This window comes from Pollicipes pollicipes, unplaced genomic scaffold (genome assembly GCF_011947565.3).
Source record: "Pollicipes pollicipes isolate AB1234 unplaced genomic scaffold, Ppol_2.1 Scaffold_7261;HRSCAF=8764_pilon_pilon_pilon, whole genome shotgun sequence".
Lineage (NCBI taxonomy): Eukaryota > Metazoa > Arthropoda > Thecostraca > Pollicipedomorpha > Pollicipedidae > Pollicipes > Pollicipes pollicipes.
The window spans coordinates 56,502,702-56,520,496 of record NW_023597054.1 but is presented as its reverse complement, the minus strand read 5'-3'; the positions used below and the strand labels follow the sequence as shown (position 1 = coordinate 56,520,496).

General features: G+C 51.3%; 1 long non-coding RNA gene across 1 annotated transcript; it reads left to right on the top strand.

Annotated features, from left to right (window-relative positions):
• Positions 1–2,777: 2,777 nt before the first annotated feature.
• Positions 2,778–3,656, top strand: LOC119111888 (uncharacterized). The gene is made up of 2 exons (XR_005095636.1): positions 2,778–2,829; positions 3,488–3,656. It is a non-coding gene; the product is annotated as an uncharacterized LOC119111888 (long non-coding RNA).
• Positions 3,657–17,795: the final 14,139 nt, after the last annotated feature.

Below are 17,795 nucleotides of genomic sequence, written 5' to 3'. Positions count from 1 at the left end.
GGAGTCGGTGTGCCGGTGGTCTCTCTCCGTGCCGCCGCCATACAAGCTCGGGCTGTACTTCTCAGGCGGTGAGTAGGCCACTTGATTAAGGGTTCTCTCAATTGTGAATCACAAAACAGGGGCCATTTCTCAATCCTGTGCCTCTCTTTGCCAAGGCCCTGGCTGCCCGCCTGAATGCCACCTATCACCGGTGTGAACAAAGTGTGAGGGCATTTCCACCGTGATAATTACGAAGTCACCATTGTAGAGAAAGGTAAAATTTTAGTCATGACTTTTGCATGCATCTGTGTATGTATGTGACTGACATCCTCATAATTTTGAATCGCGAAGTTTTCCGAACTGATGGTCAAAGGTTGGGAGAGTGTCGGCAAAAGGCCAGACTGCGCTAGTGCCTTTGGCATAAGCTTGAGTCATGCCAAAGTCACGGACATGGACTTGCACCATCAAACATGTGAACAACCATGATCAAATCATCACACATCCAACATCATCAACAGCCATGCGTCAAAGTGCCTTCTTCCTTGTCGTTTCTGGGAATCGTCCTATGGAGCTTTCCTTCGGTTAGCTTTACCGCTTTGATGGACTGGCGAAAGCCGGCCGGGCGAAGCTACGTTCTGACGAAACCCAACTGACACCGGCCGCAGCCGTGGACTTTGGCTCGAGAGTGGGCGGCTGCAACTCGACCTACCTGTCCGTGTTCTCGGTGGGCTCGTCTGGAGAGGGGTCCCTCGTGACGACACACTGCGGCCAGGTGAGTGCCGACCGAGGTCAACGGTCAAGCTTTGCGGAAATGAGTGGGCTCGAGCCCCGCGTACATATGGGAATCCTCACGGCGTTGACGCGTCATTTGAACCCAGCAAGTGAACGTCGTATACCTGGGGCTGCGGCGATAATGTATGGCATGCTCGGCATAAAACGTTCTCACAGACAGACTCCGTTCTTGTGGTTCTCACATGCAGACTGGAAATTGCTTGTGGGACGAGGTCATCGCAACGCCCGTTGCTGTTTATGCTGCATTTTACACCCATCGTATATTGAATAGTGGGTGTTAACGATCGGCGCAGAAAGCAGCAGTGCAGGCCCGTGATCGCCCCCAAAGCTGGCTGACCTAGGATGCCTTGAGGTTGTGGTTGACCCACGGCTGATCAGCCCCTTGAGTGTGGCAGACTATGATTATGAACAGTCGTCACGTAGACCGATTTCAGCCTGGCTGCCACCGGACAGCGAAAGCAGCTAACCAAACCACGCGAATGGCCGTGGCAGCTGACGCTTGGTTTTGACCAGTTTGCATGAAACGGCTGCTGGGCCTTGCAGTGCAATCGGCCTATGCAACTCGACACTTAGCAACTCGACGTATATCGCAGGATGAATACAAGCTTTCATTCAATTTGACTTCCCCTGAGGTTTTCAGAATGTGTGCAGTGGACAGACGTAGAAACGCACGTCGTCACAGGCACCGGCGGGCATAGACTTCTGCATAGAGACCCTCGTCCTGCCGCCTGAAGCATCGTGTCTCATTGCCAACAATGACCTGACCAGATGCCAATGGGCCGCATGACAAAGGTCCCGATGGACACCAGTGGGCCGCATGACAGAGGTCCCGATGGACACAAGTGGGCCGCTGAGAGGTCGCAATAGACAGCAGTGGACCGCATGAGAGAGGTCCCGATGGACACCAGTGGGCCGCATGAGAGAGGCCCCGATTGACACCAGTGGGCCGCATGAGAGAGGTCCCGATTTGACGGCAGTGGGGCCGCATGAGAGGGGTCCCGATTTGACGGCAGTGGGCCGCATGAGAGGGGTCCCGATGGACACCAGTGGGCCGCTGAGAGAGGGTCGCAATAGACAGCAGTGGGCCGCATGAGAGAGGTCCCGATGGACACCAGTGGGCCGCATGAGAGAGGTCCCGATTGACACCAGTGGGCCGCATGAGAGAGGTCCCGATTTGACGGCAGTGGGCCGCATGAGAGAGGTCCCAATTTGACGGCAGTGGGCCGCATGAGAGAGGTCCCGATTTGACAGCGGTGGGCCGCATGAGAGAGGTCCCGATGGACACCAGTGGGCCGCTGAGAGAGGTCGCAATAGACAGCAGTGGGCCGCATGAGAGAGGTCCCGATGGACACCAGTGGGCCGCTGAGAGAGGTCCCGATGGACACCAGTGGGCCGCTGAGAGAGGTCGCAATAGACACCAGTGGGCCGCATGAGAGAGGTCCCGATGGACACCAGTGGGCCGCATGAGAGAGGTCCCGATGGACACCAGTGGGCCGTTGAGAGAGGTCGCAATAGACACCAGTGGGCCGCATGAGAGAGATCCCGATGGACACCAGTGGGCCGCTGAAAGAGGTCGCAATAGACACCAGTGGGCCGCATGAGAGAGGTCCCGATGGACACCAGTGGGCCGCATGAGAGAGGTCCCGATTGACACCAGTGGGCCGGATGAAAGAGTTCCCGATTTGACACCAGTGGGCCACATGCGAGAGGTCCCGATCGACACTAGAGGGCCGCATGAGAGAGGTCCCGATTGACGCCAGTGGGCCGCATGAGAGAGGTCGCAATGGACAGCAGTGGGCCGCATGAGAGATGTCCCGATTTGACAGCAGTGGGCCGCATGAGGTCCCGATGGACACCGGTGGGCCGCATGGGAGAGGCCCCGATAGCGTTTGCCCTTGTGACGGCTCTTCATGCCCTCTAGCCGCTATGTTATCCTCTGCTGCAGACGGGTCGGCTGGCGAACTTCATTGCTCAGACAAACGCGGTCGTGTTGGAGTACCACAACAGACCGAGGCACCACAGGCAACGGCTGGCGGCTCAACATGCACGCCGTCCAATGTACGTATCAGCAACGAGCTCGAGGCAAGGACTCACGATCTTTGGGGACTCAGATTTGAGTAGATTGCCCAGCTTTTGAGATGAATCAGTCTCAAATTGGGAACTGAGCTCAGTCTACTAGGGCCTGGAGTTGTGCACGAATACAGCGATGTCAGAGACACGGGTCCGAGACTTAACTCAGATTTTTCAGTCGTGATTGAAGGGCGCATTTTAATCTAAAAACAAATTTTGCGGCATAGATGGTTTAGTTTGAGTATAGAATACTTGTGTAGCTTCCACCATACCTAGTCAGCTTTGTTCGAATTGTGAGATTAATTTCGGCTCGTTTTGCCAACATTTGGTGCCAGTCGGTTTCATTACATCAGTTGGGGGCTGGATGACATAATTATCCGCGTTTGTGACAACGACGTCGCAAATCTCATCAGTATATGTCCTCATTTTGATAGCTACTCTAATGTTGACTCCACAAGGTCTCACATGATATTAATGTTGGATCCAGGCAAAGCTACGACGGGCAAGGTGTAAGTTGGTGCTGCTGTTATAATTCTGACATTTGGTGGACTTCATCGCATTGTTGAGTAGGTTTCTGGCAAGCACATGCAATGCGGTGCCGACCGCCGTATGGTTTGCCACAATTCAAGCGATTCTCCTGTTTCAGACGAGCCACCAACCGACACACTCCACGTGAGAGACAACCTCACGTGAACAGAACACGAACCACTCAGCTCGTGTCGCACCTGCGTGAGCGTCGTTTTTGCTGTGCTTCCACTTTATCAATGTGCTTATAGCGACGGGTTGCATTGCAAATACATGTCTTACAGTGCCTCGTTGGTAATTTCATTCGCCACGTGGGGTCCGAGATCCGGACGCTGTCACGTGACGCCGCGAAGATGCGAACGGATTTCGGGAAGCCACCCCGTCGTTAGGTGGCCGTGAAACGGCTCGTGGAGCTGGGGTGGTGAGGTGACCCCACCAACGACCCAGCTCGTGCGGCTCCTGGCGCTTCTCCAGTCGTCGGTGATCCAAGTGACCGCGGTCGGTGAACTCTCTATATGTATCCGCGGTTTAAGGGCTAGTCATTTGCATTGGTCATTTGCGCCCGGCTCTGTCACCAATGGGATGGTGCCCGAAGGCTAACCATGCCACCGTAATGTAGCTAAAACCCCATACGATTAAGTATCGACAAGACGAAAAAACCAGCAATAGTGTGAATAGGCACAGAGTAAGATATAACTTTGAGAAGAAAGTGGTCAACATCCGCGGAAAATCCTGCTTGTTGGTACACTTTGGGGGCAAGTTGGGTAAGTTTTCACTGCTTAACCATCCTCTTACTCATTTTGCGAAATTACGCTGCTGCCCGCTGTCCTAAGTCTACAACATTAAGGGTCTTACGACTGATGGACGCGATTGCACTTAATCGCCACAACCACACCAAAGATGCCGCTGGCTCAGAACTGCCAACTTTTAGTACATCCCAAGTGTGGTCTTAAACCTGATTTTGGTATACATTTAGTATGCTTTGGTACTTGCTAGGTGCAACTTTGGAGTTCCCAGTGTTTTATTGTCCTGCCACAGACCCATTGTGATTTCAAGTGTTAGTTTGGAAATTCTGGACATGATTGTTTCACATCGTGCCAAAGCAAATGCATGCACTAATGGATGCCAGTATGATTTCAAATCAAACCACCCGGCGGATATGTCTATCTATGCAGTTCAAGGCATTGCAAACTACTATCAGCGCAATCATAGTCCTATGTTTGTCTAGTTTTTGGATGCCAGAAAAATATTTAACGGGGTCAATCAATGGAAACTACTCAACAAGGTAATACGCAGGAATATGAACCTATACTTGGTTAGGCTGTTAATATTGTCGTATAGGTCACACTTTGATGTGCGGAGGTGATTTGTGTGATGTGATTTGATGTGAAGGAGTCATTTGGTGTGAAAAGGTGATTTGAATAAAGGGTGATTTGAACGATGTCGCCATGGTCATGTCTGTTGAAATAAGCTTACATTGCGGTCCAATAGTGCCCTGCAACGACCTCGTCTGCGCAAGGTTGCATCTTCCGCGCACAAGTGTTTCAAATTGGGCGAAGTATCGCTTCATGGTCATGCCGATGACCTGTTACGTTGCCCACACGATCGGAGACGAGAAACATGATTGTTCGCAAATGGGTTTGTATTTCAGCGTCGCCAGAGCGAACGGCCGCCTTCGGTTTCGATGCAGAGGGCAGCACAGGCCCAGGTATTCCCGTGGTATAGGGTGCGTCCTTTCCTCGACTCGTCCTAGCGGTTGGTACGGCTGGACCCCTGGATGACATGGGAGGCTCCGTGACCAGCATATCACGCGCAGAGACCAGTCGCGAACAGGATCGAGATGAGGGCGCGCGAGAGACTAAAGCCTGCAAGGCGGATAAAAACCGCCTTCAGGTGGAAAGAACACCAAAAACAGACGGTGACCGTCGGTTGTTGCGTGGCTGGACGAATACGCGGCCCGGTACAAGTGAGTGCAGCCACATCGGGCCGCCTGGTTTGCTGATTTGTTTGATGGCTATTGGTGCAGTCGTTTGGACCGGTAGGGGTATCTTCTACTGACAGCTGAAATTTGCAGGAAACGTTAGTATGTAAATAATCGTCATTTTACGACAATTCGATCGAAGCATAACATGACACCCGTTCAAATACGCGGAGGGAATGTCTAAGGGTGTAATTTTACGACTAAGGTACCACATACCAAGTCGTATGGAGTATCGATAAGGAGCTAAAAGAAGAAAACAAACATGAGGACGGCGCACATTTTTTTCATTTCACTGTAGCAAAACATTTTCCGGAGCATCAGGTTTCAGAAAAGATCAGAAAGCTAAATACCAGCATTTTTCTGAGACATGGGCGAAGATAAGATTCAGGGTTAACAAGGTATACATCGTGGCCTATTTCGTCATTTGACCTCATTTTCCGACACTCAAACAGGAAATCAGTGGGATTTCTTCTAGATGAGCAGCAAATCAAGTTTGGCAGGTCAGGCACGGCGGTACGCCATAAGGCGACCGGCCGGCATCGGGCGACCGGGCGGGATCGGCTCAACCCATCTGGAACTGGGAGCGCGACCTTGAAAGCAATTGCGATTTCGCAACGAGGTCGAAATGAAGAATACGCTTATATTGATTTTAGGCACCTGTCATTCATCATGAGTCGCATAGGTTGTGTCAAATTCCGTTGGAACGATATTGTGCGCAGCCATCTATTACCGGTTCCGAAACCATCGTTGCTGGACATTTATGTAGCTGATAATTTGTTCATGTCGGCTGATGCGACTACCAAAAGTAACAAGGTCACATCCCCGCCTGCTTATTCTGCACCATGAGTATTGCACCACAACTAAGTTGTCGCATTCAGGTTTAATGCTGTCCTCATCCCGCAGAGGGGTACTTTGGAAATTCGAGCAGCCATGCTCTTTGATATAACTGTAACTGATACGCGTTTCCCGCAATGCTGATAACGATTGTAGCTGTGCACTGCCCCCAGCGTTCGTGATCAGCTGTCATGGAGATGGAAAGTATGCCTACGACTGGAAATACAACGAGAAGGACATCAACCAGATTAAGTATAAAACATGCTTTTTGAAATTTTATGGATGACAGATGAACTATTAATGAAAAGTACATTATTTGTGCTTATCCGTGATGCACTTCGTAACTATTCATAAACTGCCACCAAAATGGACGGTATTCACTATCGTGCAAGGTGGTCGGAACAGAAATGAAACGTCTCCTGTGTCGCCAGGATTCGATCCTGCTCTGGGCAGTACGATTTGCACGTGCCATCAGACGTTTGACGGGACACACTTCGTTCCTTTCCCCGTGAACCATCGTGAACCAACTTTCATTAACGATTGAGGCCAAAATCGGTGACACGTACCGATGACGCTGTACTTGTTTTGCAGCCGGCTGACTGCAACGCCAGTTGGAATATCAGGCTGACTCGGCTCGCTGTGACGGCAGCTGAAATATCAGACTGGCTCGGCTGGTGGTATCGCCTGCTGGTATGTCAGGCTGACTCAGCTCGCTGTGACGGCATCCGAAATATCAGACTGGCTCGGCTGGTGGTATCGCCTGCTGGTATGTCAGGCTGCTTCGGCTGACTGCAGCACCTGCTGGAATGTCAGGCTGACTCGGCTCGCTGTGACGGTAGCTGAAATATCAGACTGGCTCGGCTGGCTGTTTCGCCTGCTGGTGTGTCAGCCTGCTTCGGCTGGCTGTGGTGCTGCTGGTATGTCACGTCGGCTTGGCTAGCTGTGCTGCTGCTGGTATGTCAGTCCAGGCCGAGTTGCACACGTCGGCCGACCTGATGGGTGGGCGAAAGGAACGAAGGGAGTGGGAGAGGGAGGATGAGAGCGACAGCGAGGTAGAGTGGTGGCGAGAGGGTGGGTGGCGGCCTGACGTCACGCAGAGGGCCGGTCGGGACAGCCCTTCAGTGGGCAGCTACCTGTCAGTGACGGCACGCAGCCGACTGAAAGGCTGCCCCGCACCAGAGCCGCGCCACTACCGCCGCCAACAGCAGCGGGTCCTCGGTCAGAGCCACCGCCACCAACAGCATCGGGTCCTTGGTCAGAGGCACCGTCACCAACAGCATCGGGTCCTTGGTCAGAGACACCGTCACCAACAGCATCGGGTCCTTGGCCAGAGGCAACGTCACCAACATCATCGGGTCCTTGGTCAGAGACACCGTCACCAACAGCATCAGGTTCTTGATCGGAGGCAACCGCCACGAAAAAAGAATGGGTTTTGGGAAAAATGGGTTTGGGAAATGGGAAAATGACACCGAAAGCGACAAGTCAAACCTAAGTAGAGCAAAAAGCAGCGTAACGGACTATGTTTGTAAGTTAAGTTCGTAAGGTCACGTTCGTGACTAGAGCTGCCACTGTCCGAAGTTCTGAAAACTCCCCTGTTCCGCACCCCAAAATGTCAATAAGCCCCGCTCCACAGACTTCTTTTAAAAGATGAATTTCTTATCAAAAGTGAAAGAAGAAAGCTGACATAAAGATTCAGTCAGCCAGTTACCACATCTTTCAGATTGTTTAACGTTGGTTAACTGTAAACCAATGTAGACCGATTGCAGCTTTTCAGCTGCATCCTGGTGGTCTTACGACTTAAGTGCCTGTACAGCATGACTGATGGTTCACGAAATGCAGTACATACAGCAACATGGTGAAGTACATACAAAACATAAGCAAAGCTGAGCATATCTCATGAGAATGAAACAATCACCACTGTATAGGCAGCATCAGTGATACACATGATTCCGAATGAGAAATAGATTAAGACGAGGACAGGCCGACAGCCAAAATCTGTAAGCAGTTTGGAGCCTACATCATTTGAAACATGAACATGATAATGAGTCATTTGGAACATGAGTCATTTGGAGCCAGCAAAATTCCACAGCCTGACATGAAATGGACAAAACCATCGTCAAGTTTCTCAAGTTATGAGAAACTGCATTATGTCAGGTCGTAAAATACACTAGCCTGTGCATAACACACGGCAAACTTCCATCATATCAAACCTGTCGCGACGTTTTATCCACATGTGTCATCTATTCCCTGGGGCGTTCATGACGTGAAGTTTTTGAGTCCGTTTCAAAGTCATTACAAAACTTGGCTAAGCGGCACGTTTAACATGCTAATGGTCATTAACCATGTCAGAAATCAGTCGGTGCTTGTAGCCAAATTAGTCATTTTTGGATGACATGCTCACACGCAGATCGGCATCGGTTTCAACAAAACCTTGACGTTGGTCACATCTGACTTCACCTCTGCCAACCATAGAGGGAAGAATCGCACACATCATCCCCTATGAGACTGTTCTCACAACCTGATCGCGGTCGCTGCGGTGGCAATATGCTACACGTCACATACCGGAGGCAGCAAGCGCAAGTTTCCTGCAGCATGCACCATAAATCACAAAAATAATACGGAAGCTATTTAGAGGCGCCTGCGCGCGCGAAGATCTGTCACGGTTGTTCGTTTCGCAGATAGAGCCGACTCGACCTTGCCGTTGATTGAACAACAAGCGGCACGGCGGCGATAACAGGATGAGGCGGTCTGGCGGCGCGCCGTTCGCTTGATGCTCGCTCTGCCGGCCGGCCGGCACACGCCACGCGCTGCTCGATGCTGACCTCGAGTACGGCATCGCCGATGACAGGCTGTAACGGGCCAGCTTGCGCGGGGAGGCTTGTTGTCGCTTGCTGTGACCGTCGTGAAGCGGGGCCTGTGACCCTGGCAAGTAGCATATACTTACTACTACAACTATACCGGTCCGGGCGCCGAACCGTGCCAGCGCCAGAAACACGCCAGTGGCGCAAACGAATGACACGCCAGTCATGTAGATGAGTGATGCGCAAGCAATGAAGACGAGCGACACGAGCGCGGTGGAGACGAGCTGCACACCGGTGATCATCTAAAATGAGAACAAACACAACCCACAGCGTTGCGTCGGACGTTAAACGATCTTCGAAACATCCTTCAGACTGATTTCAGAATGACTAAACTACATTCTTCAGAATGAAATTCGGAGAGCGCAACTTATCTGGAACCAGCAGAGACACTACACAGCACTGCACTGGAAAAAACTTACGAGACGCAGGAGTGATATTGTGGGAAGAAATGCGAGCTCAGTAACTCACCCCTCACATGCCCGCCCGGACGCAATGGCGTCTGACTCGCGGGCGAGCTCAGCGACTCACACCCCTCACATGCCCGCCGGATACAACGAGGCACGCAGCGGCGTCTGCCTCGCGCCATCCGGGCGGCAGGCCGTCTCGTGTTGGGCTGCACGAATCATTACTGGCAGAATGGGTGCCGGAGAACCTGAACGTCATGCGATGGGGTGATGCTAATTTCCCGTCCTCTCGGACCAGATCCGCAAGTCAATACAAAAGTTCCTCCCGGACCACATACACCACCCAATGCGAAAGATCTTCGGAAATCCTTATGATGCCAAAGGCTTGTTACGCAAGGTGGTCCACATTTGTACGAGGTTTTGAACTGAAATAACCATCTTGAATGTTATGCGATGCCGTCCATGGCCCTGCATTTCTTACGACCTGAACATCTCTATTTTGAGGTCACCTAAGCATTCATGACAAAATAATAACTTTATTCACGTCCCGTCATTCCATTAGTCGTGTGGCGATCAAGACCACGTGACACAACGAAAAACATGTCGAGTCATTCATATCTGGCGTTCGTGAGCGCGACTTCCACGTGTAACGGCCGTCGGTCGCCCTCAATCAATGTTGTGGCAGAATCTGATGACGTGATCAACGAATGACCTATTGGGAAGCATATTTACCAAATATAAAAAAATTGTGTTGTCTAGAGCAGCCCTTTCTACTTAATAGCATACCAATAGTTACAAGTCAACTTATTTCATCACATCTGATGCTTGTTCCAGTGCCTTCAAATATGGAACATTCCCTTCAAAACAGCAATCAGCACCTGACATGCGCGCGTCTATTTACATAACACAATCGCGCATCCTGGTCATATCGAACCAGACACTTAAGGGCACGCCACGCCACTGCCCGTCCACGAATAGAAGAGATCAAATATAGTCAAAAGTGGAAACTTTACTTCGCTTTTTCAGCAAGCCCTGTCTACAACCCATTTCAACATTTGAAATAGGACCCGTGGAATCAAAACAACGATATGGCATGTGTACCCCCGGCATAAATTTTACTGAATCGAGCATCTTATTAGTGCTTTGTTTTCGAAGTAGGCTATAAGATGGCTGCATGTGTAAATTCTGCACAAGTTGTTAGATCTGGGCCTGAGGTTGGTTGCCTAAATCTTGTGGTTTCAGGAACATTGTTTTGCCCGACAGATGCATGCTTTGCACGACAAATGACAGATGCATTTCTCTGGGGCTGGGAACACCATTTACCATCAAGCTAATGGGCGTTCGCAACTCAAACAGTACCATCCTGCCAAACGACCACGGGCAAAATAAGCCAGGTGATAGAGGCCAGCTCAGTGCCTCCTCGAGTTAAAAGACGGGCTGGATAGTGAGCCTATGCTTCAAATAATTGGTTGGATACCGACCTGGGCCCCACTCCAGGGGCCTGAGCCGTGACTTCTGACTAACAGAGTAGGCAGCGAAAGGAGCAAGAGCTCGCAGATAAGAAGACGAAGGGCTTCAAGTAAGTCCCCAGTGTCACTCTTCCTTCTTTACTTGATCGTCCCCGATACGTATGGCGTGTTCATGACATGAAATCGCAGTATATCAGAAAAGAAGCGCGCACCATCCTCACGGGTTACACCAAGACACTCGAGTACCTTCCTCCCAGTCAGCCCAGGGGCCCAATGGCTTATCTGCTAGAAACGTGCGCTTTCGACACGTGTTCGTCGAGGGAACGACACGTGTTCGTTCGTTCGTCGACAACGTGTTTGGCCATGGAATCTCGCGCATTTTGTCTTCACGAAACGGGTTTAGGAATTGGGCTGTGTAAGACTATGCAGCATAACTGGGCATCCACAAGAGTATAGATATGGCATGGCAAGACTAGACTGGAGCATGGCAAGAGGAGTCTGGTGTATGACAGGCAAACACTATCAAAAACTGCATCCAAAGAACTCCTTATTCGAGGCCGCATACAACACGCTAAAGGCATCAATTTGGCTGGCTCATCAGACTAATTACCCATTTCGATTCAGTCACTATTACAACGAGCAAGTACCGTTGTCGGTAGCCCAACGGTGCATCCACTTGCCATTGTCCATACCAGCAAAACGTGTGATACGAGCAAACAGCATAGCCGTCACCACCAGACAAGTCCCGCGCCGGGACAAACAGCAGCGCATCCATACGACGCAGCACAAGTACAACGGCGAATGTCATAGTCTGCAGGTGATACGTACACCTCAGAGCCCCCATCTGCTTACACTGACCTTTAATCAGCCGCCGGCTGGCACCACATACGCGACGTCTGGACGAACGGCGGGCGCGACGGGCGCGGCCAGCGGACTGCTGCTGCTGCTGCTGCTGCTGCTGCTTGGTCCGGACCCAACGCTGGTCTGAGCCCGATTGGTCCCGGCCTGCTCAGAGACCTGCCCCGGGGTGGCCGCAGCGCCTTCCTATCGCCGACGCCGGACCGCCATATCCGGCCCAGGTGGCCGCCGAGCTCCGGCCTGCGCCGCAGCCGTCAGAGGAAGCGACGCTGCTGGCCAGCGCCGCCTCACTGACAGATACGGACGAGGGGAGGTATAACAGGACGGCGGGGATGGGTCCACAGGGATGGCGGGGATGGGTCTCCAGGAGGGCGGGGATAGGTCACAGGGATAGCGGGGATGGGTCTGCAGGAGGGAGCAGCACGGACGGTCATCAGGAGAGAGGCACAAACGACGGGCCACAGGGAAAAAAAGATGTGGAGACGACTTGACTTCGAGAGAGGAACGGGAGACGGAATCGGGCCGTCTGCGTCACGTGAGGCCAGACGAAAGCCAGGGCGCGCGGTATACTTGCGTCGTATTTAGGGTAAAATAAAACGGGAATGCCAGTTATACAGCCATATAGTACACCACGCTCGATGTGCATCACGGCTATTTGGCACAAGGGCAAACAGTGGCTAAAATATGGGGGAGCGAAGAAGACAGCCACTATCCCCTCTCCAGCAGGTCAAAGTAGGCCGCGCAGCCCGCAGGCGATAGGGGTAAAGCCATGTAATGTATAGGCCACAACACACACACACTTCTAACGGCCACAATACCACTAGACCACCAATCCCCGGCCAAGAAGAATCACGTAGAATCTATGCCGGACGCGCTGGCAACGCGTCACATTTTCTGGTTAAATCTTCGTATGTGTCGCGACAGTAACCGCGCGTGGCAAATGCACCATTTTTTCGTCTCCAGGTCGCATCTTTTTAAAACCAGTAGATCGCCAACACCCACGCTTAACTACTAGCGGACAAATCGAAATAAGGCCATCAGCGGTTAAACTGACATAGACTCGCAAGCAAGCTGGCCAAATTAAGCTAAACCGGCAAGTTAAGGGCAACCTAACGTCCGGCTGGAATCCATACACTACGGGATGGAGAACCGCCTGCGTGGCCGTTGAATTTGCAGCTTGACAGGTATTGCACAATACCTGCCATGCGTTTATATTCAATCCAAAGCTGTGCAACGTTATGAATTATTACACCATATAAACATACCACTGTACAGCTTACCTTCAGCCCAAACGTTCCCTCAACAACCAACAGAAATGACGTCATAACTACGGCGGCCGTCAGGCGACCTGCCGCAAAGCTGTCATTACTGAGGAATGAACGCTTTGGCTGCAGACAATTATTCGTGGACAATATACGTAAAATCCTGCGCTACAACTAACTCAGTTCTCATCCCGATATGTTTAATTTTATTAAGCAAACGAAGACATTACGCTGAATACTTAGTTCTTTCGGCGAGAGACTATTTCAAGCTTACCAGTGTCCCCTGCTGGAATTTGACTTACACACGTTATTATTTGGCAGGCGTAGCTTTGTCGGGAGCATGCCTGATTTGAAGATATTGAAGCAAGCAACAGACAAAATGAAATAAGGTCACCTTCAACTACTGATATGCTTTTTATTCGATCGCGTCATCGTTCCTTGTACAGCATTGATTGCAAGCCAGTTGGCGGCCGTTATATCTGGAAATCTTAGTCACGAACGCCAGGTATGAACCGCTCGACAATCCTATTTTCGGGCCTTGATCGCCGCATGGCCAAAGGAATGACAGGATCAACGCGATGTTATGATGGTGTCACGGATGCCTGAATGACACTGAAATAGTCTGCACGACATAGTCTGCACATCTTCGCGAACGTGGAGCTCAGAAATTAAGAAGGTTCATTTATGTCCTAAGAAGGGCAGAGCCGTAAACTCTAGCGAACGATCTTCAATATAGCTACTTCAGTTCAAAATCCCATACAAATGTGGCGCACTCCCTTTACGTTGCAGCGCGTCGGTAGGCATGTATTTGATGCCTTAAAGTCGAGTTCATTAGTTTAAAAAAACCTAACCTACCGATTGCCTACTTTAACTGGCTACCCCTGCTTAATGGAGTTATTGCTTAAGACGTGAGGTAGTTGTCAGATAACAGCAGAGCCAAATCTCTCAGATCATGGCGTCAGCGAACCAAAGGAGTCTGTGCAGGTAATTCGCGCCTCTATATGGGAGTGAGGAATGTTGCCCAGGATGGGAGACCCAAAGGCACTTTAAGTCGGTTCTATACATGCACCGACGTTAGTTTTCACAAACGTTAAGAGGAGTTAAGCCTCCAACGACAACCCCCACCCCCCACCCCCCCTGGCGGGTTAGTTCACGCGCCTCCGTCCGTATAAATCGGCATGGGAGCGCCCAGGCAGAGAATGCCTCGTAATTATCAGTCCCCACCTAATTTTGGTGAAAGCTTGTATCGTCTAAATTTTTACTGGCATTTAGATGGTAGTCACTAAAGGGTCGTGATAGACATAACCTTCATTGCCAATCTTTCAACTGAAAGCAGCCCCCCAGGGAGCAGGGGATTGAAACTTCTAAACTCAAACGACAGTATGCACGATTGGTGCATGCTAGCATTGGATAGCCATTGGATGCTTGCAATTCCTGGCAAATCCCCTTCGAAAATCAAGGGGAGGGGGAGTGACACTTTACGTCGTCCGTCACCCCCACGCTGCGTAGCAGGGTTCACGCAATGCTTTTTATAGACAAGGTGGGAGGGAGGGAGGTGGGAGGCATCCTTTCTGCCCTTACATGGTTCCTGGTTCTCGTGTACATCATTTTACACGCCTCCCTTACAGGGCGCGCCCAGGATTTTCTAAGGAGGGGGGTCCGGAACTCGTTTAGTGCGCATCACGCCAGGGGCGAAGTTTCGCAAAATGAGTTAGACTGAGCGGTGGAACATGACCCAGCCTGCCCGCACAAACGGGTTTCTCACTGGATTTGGCGCCCTTTCTCCCAAAGTTGGGGTGGGGGTGGGATGAAGCTCAAGTTGGGAGAGGGGAAGGCCACAGGAAGCCACAGTCATCGGCTGCAGGGGTTCCAGGACGGGGCCGTACAGAACGACGCCATGCGCGCCAATCTCACAGTATTTCAACACGGTCTTTCCGGTCGTCCATGCTGGAAAGCGGGGAACTCCATAGCGGCGGCCACCGACATGGTGCCGCGCTAACAGCGATACAAGGGGTGGGCAGCGACCGGACCGCCCTCGGGGCGCGGCGGCCATTTAGGGCCCTAAGGGCGCTAATGTGGTCACGGTGTGGAACAAGGTCACTCGTGCCGCGCCAGCTCAGCGACTCATCATCAGCGGCCGATGAAATGTGACCCCGCCCTCGCGCCCACGAGATGGCCCAGGCCGCGAGATTCGCTCTTTGTATTCGGCTGAGGTAGAAGGCAGCAGCCTGGCCCCAGACTGAGAGGCAGTAAAGGATGGGATGGAAAACATGAGCTGCGATAATGAGTTTCAAGTGTGAGTTGTTCACGAATCTGACGTCAATATGGGCAAAACAAGATGGGATTGCAGTTGAGACTAGGGTGTCCTACTCCCGGGACAAGATGCGACCGAAGGTAGCTCCCACCATCCTCACGGGGGGCGAGGAACATGGAGATAGGGTTCTTACGAAAGAAAGATGATATTGTTTTGCTAGCCTGGAGTGCCCGGTCAAAGGTGGCCGGCACGTGGGAGTTGTTCTCTTTCTGACAGTCCATGTCTCCCAGGGCGCTTCCACATCGGGAGCCCTCGTCCCTAAACCACCTGCAGCCAATCGTTGTGCACCCCAGGGCCGTACAGTGTTCATGTCGAGATTTGTCTAAGGTGACATCGATGATAGCGTTTGCCCCTATGCGCTTTTCTTTGTTACAGTGCGTTTTCATCCCGGCTGAACATCGTTTTAATCGTGTAGCATGCAGCCCATTTTCTCGAATGAAATATTAAGCCATGATTATAAACTGATCCGTAATGAAAACATGAGTATTATCCTGGAGGCGGCGGACACGCGGTCAGAGTTGCGCCGCGGCACTCCGCGATCACGTGGCATGATTTGAAAACCAGTCGATAGATGGCAGCAGCATTGGTAGACATTCCATGGGGAGGGCCTGCGAATAGTTGCTTACGACATAGCTCAACTGGTCTGCGCCGAAATGATGCTTTTAACAAGATGAAACACGTAAACCGGCGCACCAACCGAGGCGTGGTGAAAATTCAGGCGGGAAAATCCCCAGGTTTATCTGCTGAGCTCACCAACGAGGAGCGTTTGAGCTGGCTGGAAGAGCTGGCTCGGCATTCCTTCGTGCATCCAACAGTCAATCATATTTCAGGACAGATTTTCAATTTCTATCTAGTATGATATATATATAGAGAGAGAGAGAGAGAGAGAGAGAGAGAGAGAGAGAGAGAGATAGAGAGAGAGAGAGAGAGAGAGAGAGAGAGAGAGAGAGAGCGAGAGAGAGAGAGAGAGAGAGAGAGAGAGAGAGAGCGAGACAGAGACATAGACAGAGACAGAGACAGAGACGAGAACAGAGACAAGACAGACAGACATAGACAGAGACAGAGACAGAGACAGAGACAGAGACAGAGACCGAGACAGAGACAGAGACAGAGACAGAGACACAGAGACAGAGACATAGAGACAGAGACAAGAACCAGGAGACAGGAGACAGAGACAGAGACAGAGACAGAGACAGAGACAGAGACAGAGACAGAGACAGAGACAGAGAGAGACAGAGACCGAGACAGAGACAGAGACAGAGACAGAGACATAGACGAGACAGAGACAGAGAACAGAGACAGAGACAGAGACAGAGACAGAGACAGAGACGTAGACATAGACAGAGACAGGAACAGAGACAGAGACAGAGACAGAGACAGAGACAGAGACAGAGACAAGACAGAGACAGAGACAGAGACAGAGACAGAGACAGAGACAGAGACAGAGACAGAGACAGAGACAGAGACAGAGACAGAGACTAGAACAGAGACAGAGACAGAGACAGAGACAGAGACAGAGACAGAGACAGAGACAGAGACAGAGACAGAGACAGAGACAGAGACAGAGACAGAGACAGAGACAGAGACAGAGACAGACAGAGACAGAGACAGAGACAGAGACAGAGACATAGACAGAGACGAGACAGAGACAGAGACAGAGACAGAGACAGAGACAGAGACAGAGACAGAGACAGAGACAGAGACAAAGACACAGACAGAGACAGAGACAGAGACAGAGACAGAGACAGAGACAGAGACAGAGACAGAGACAGAGACAGAGACAGAGCAGAGACAGAGACAGAGACAGAGACAGAGACAGAGACAGAGACAGAGACAGAGACAGAGACAGAGACAGAGACAGAGACAGAGACAGAGACAGGACAGAGACAGAGACAGAGACGAGACAGAGACAGAGACGAGACAGAGACCGAGACAGAGACAGAGACGAGACAGAGACAGAGACAGAGACCGAGACAGAGACATACAGAGCAGAGACAGAGACAGAGACAGAGACAGAGACAGAGACAGAGACAGAGACAGAGACAGAGACAGAGACAGAGACAGGATACAGAGACAGAGACAGAGACAAGACAGAGACAGAGAGAGAGAGAGAGAGAGAGAGAGAGAGATAGAGAGAGAGAGAGAGAGGAGAGGAGAGAGAGAGAGAGAGAGAGAGGATAGGAGAGAGAGAGGATAGAGGGGTTAGAGAGATGAGAGAGAGAGAGAGAGAGAGAGAGGACAGACGACAGAGACAGAGACAGACAGGACAGAGAGACAGATAGACAGAGAGAACAAGAGAGTACAGAGAGACAGAGAGACAGAGAGACAGAGAGACAGAGAGACAGAGAGACAGAGAGGACGGTAGAGACGAGAGAAACGGAGAGACGGAGAGACGGAGAGACGGAGAGACAGAGAGACAGAGAGACAGAGAAGAACGAGAGACCAG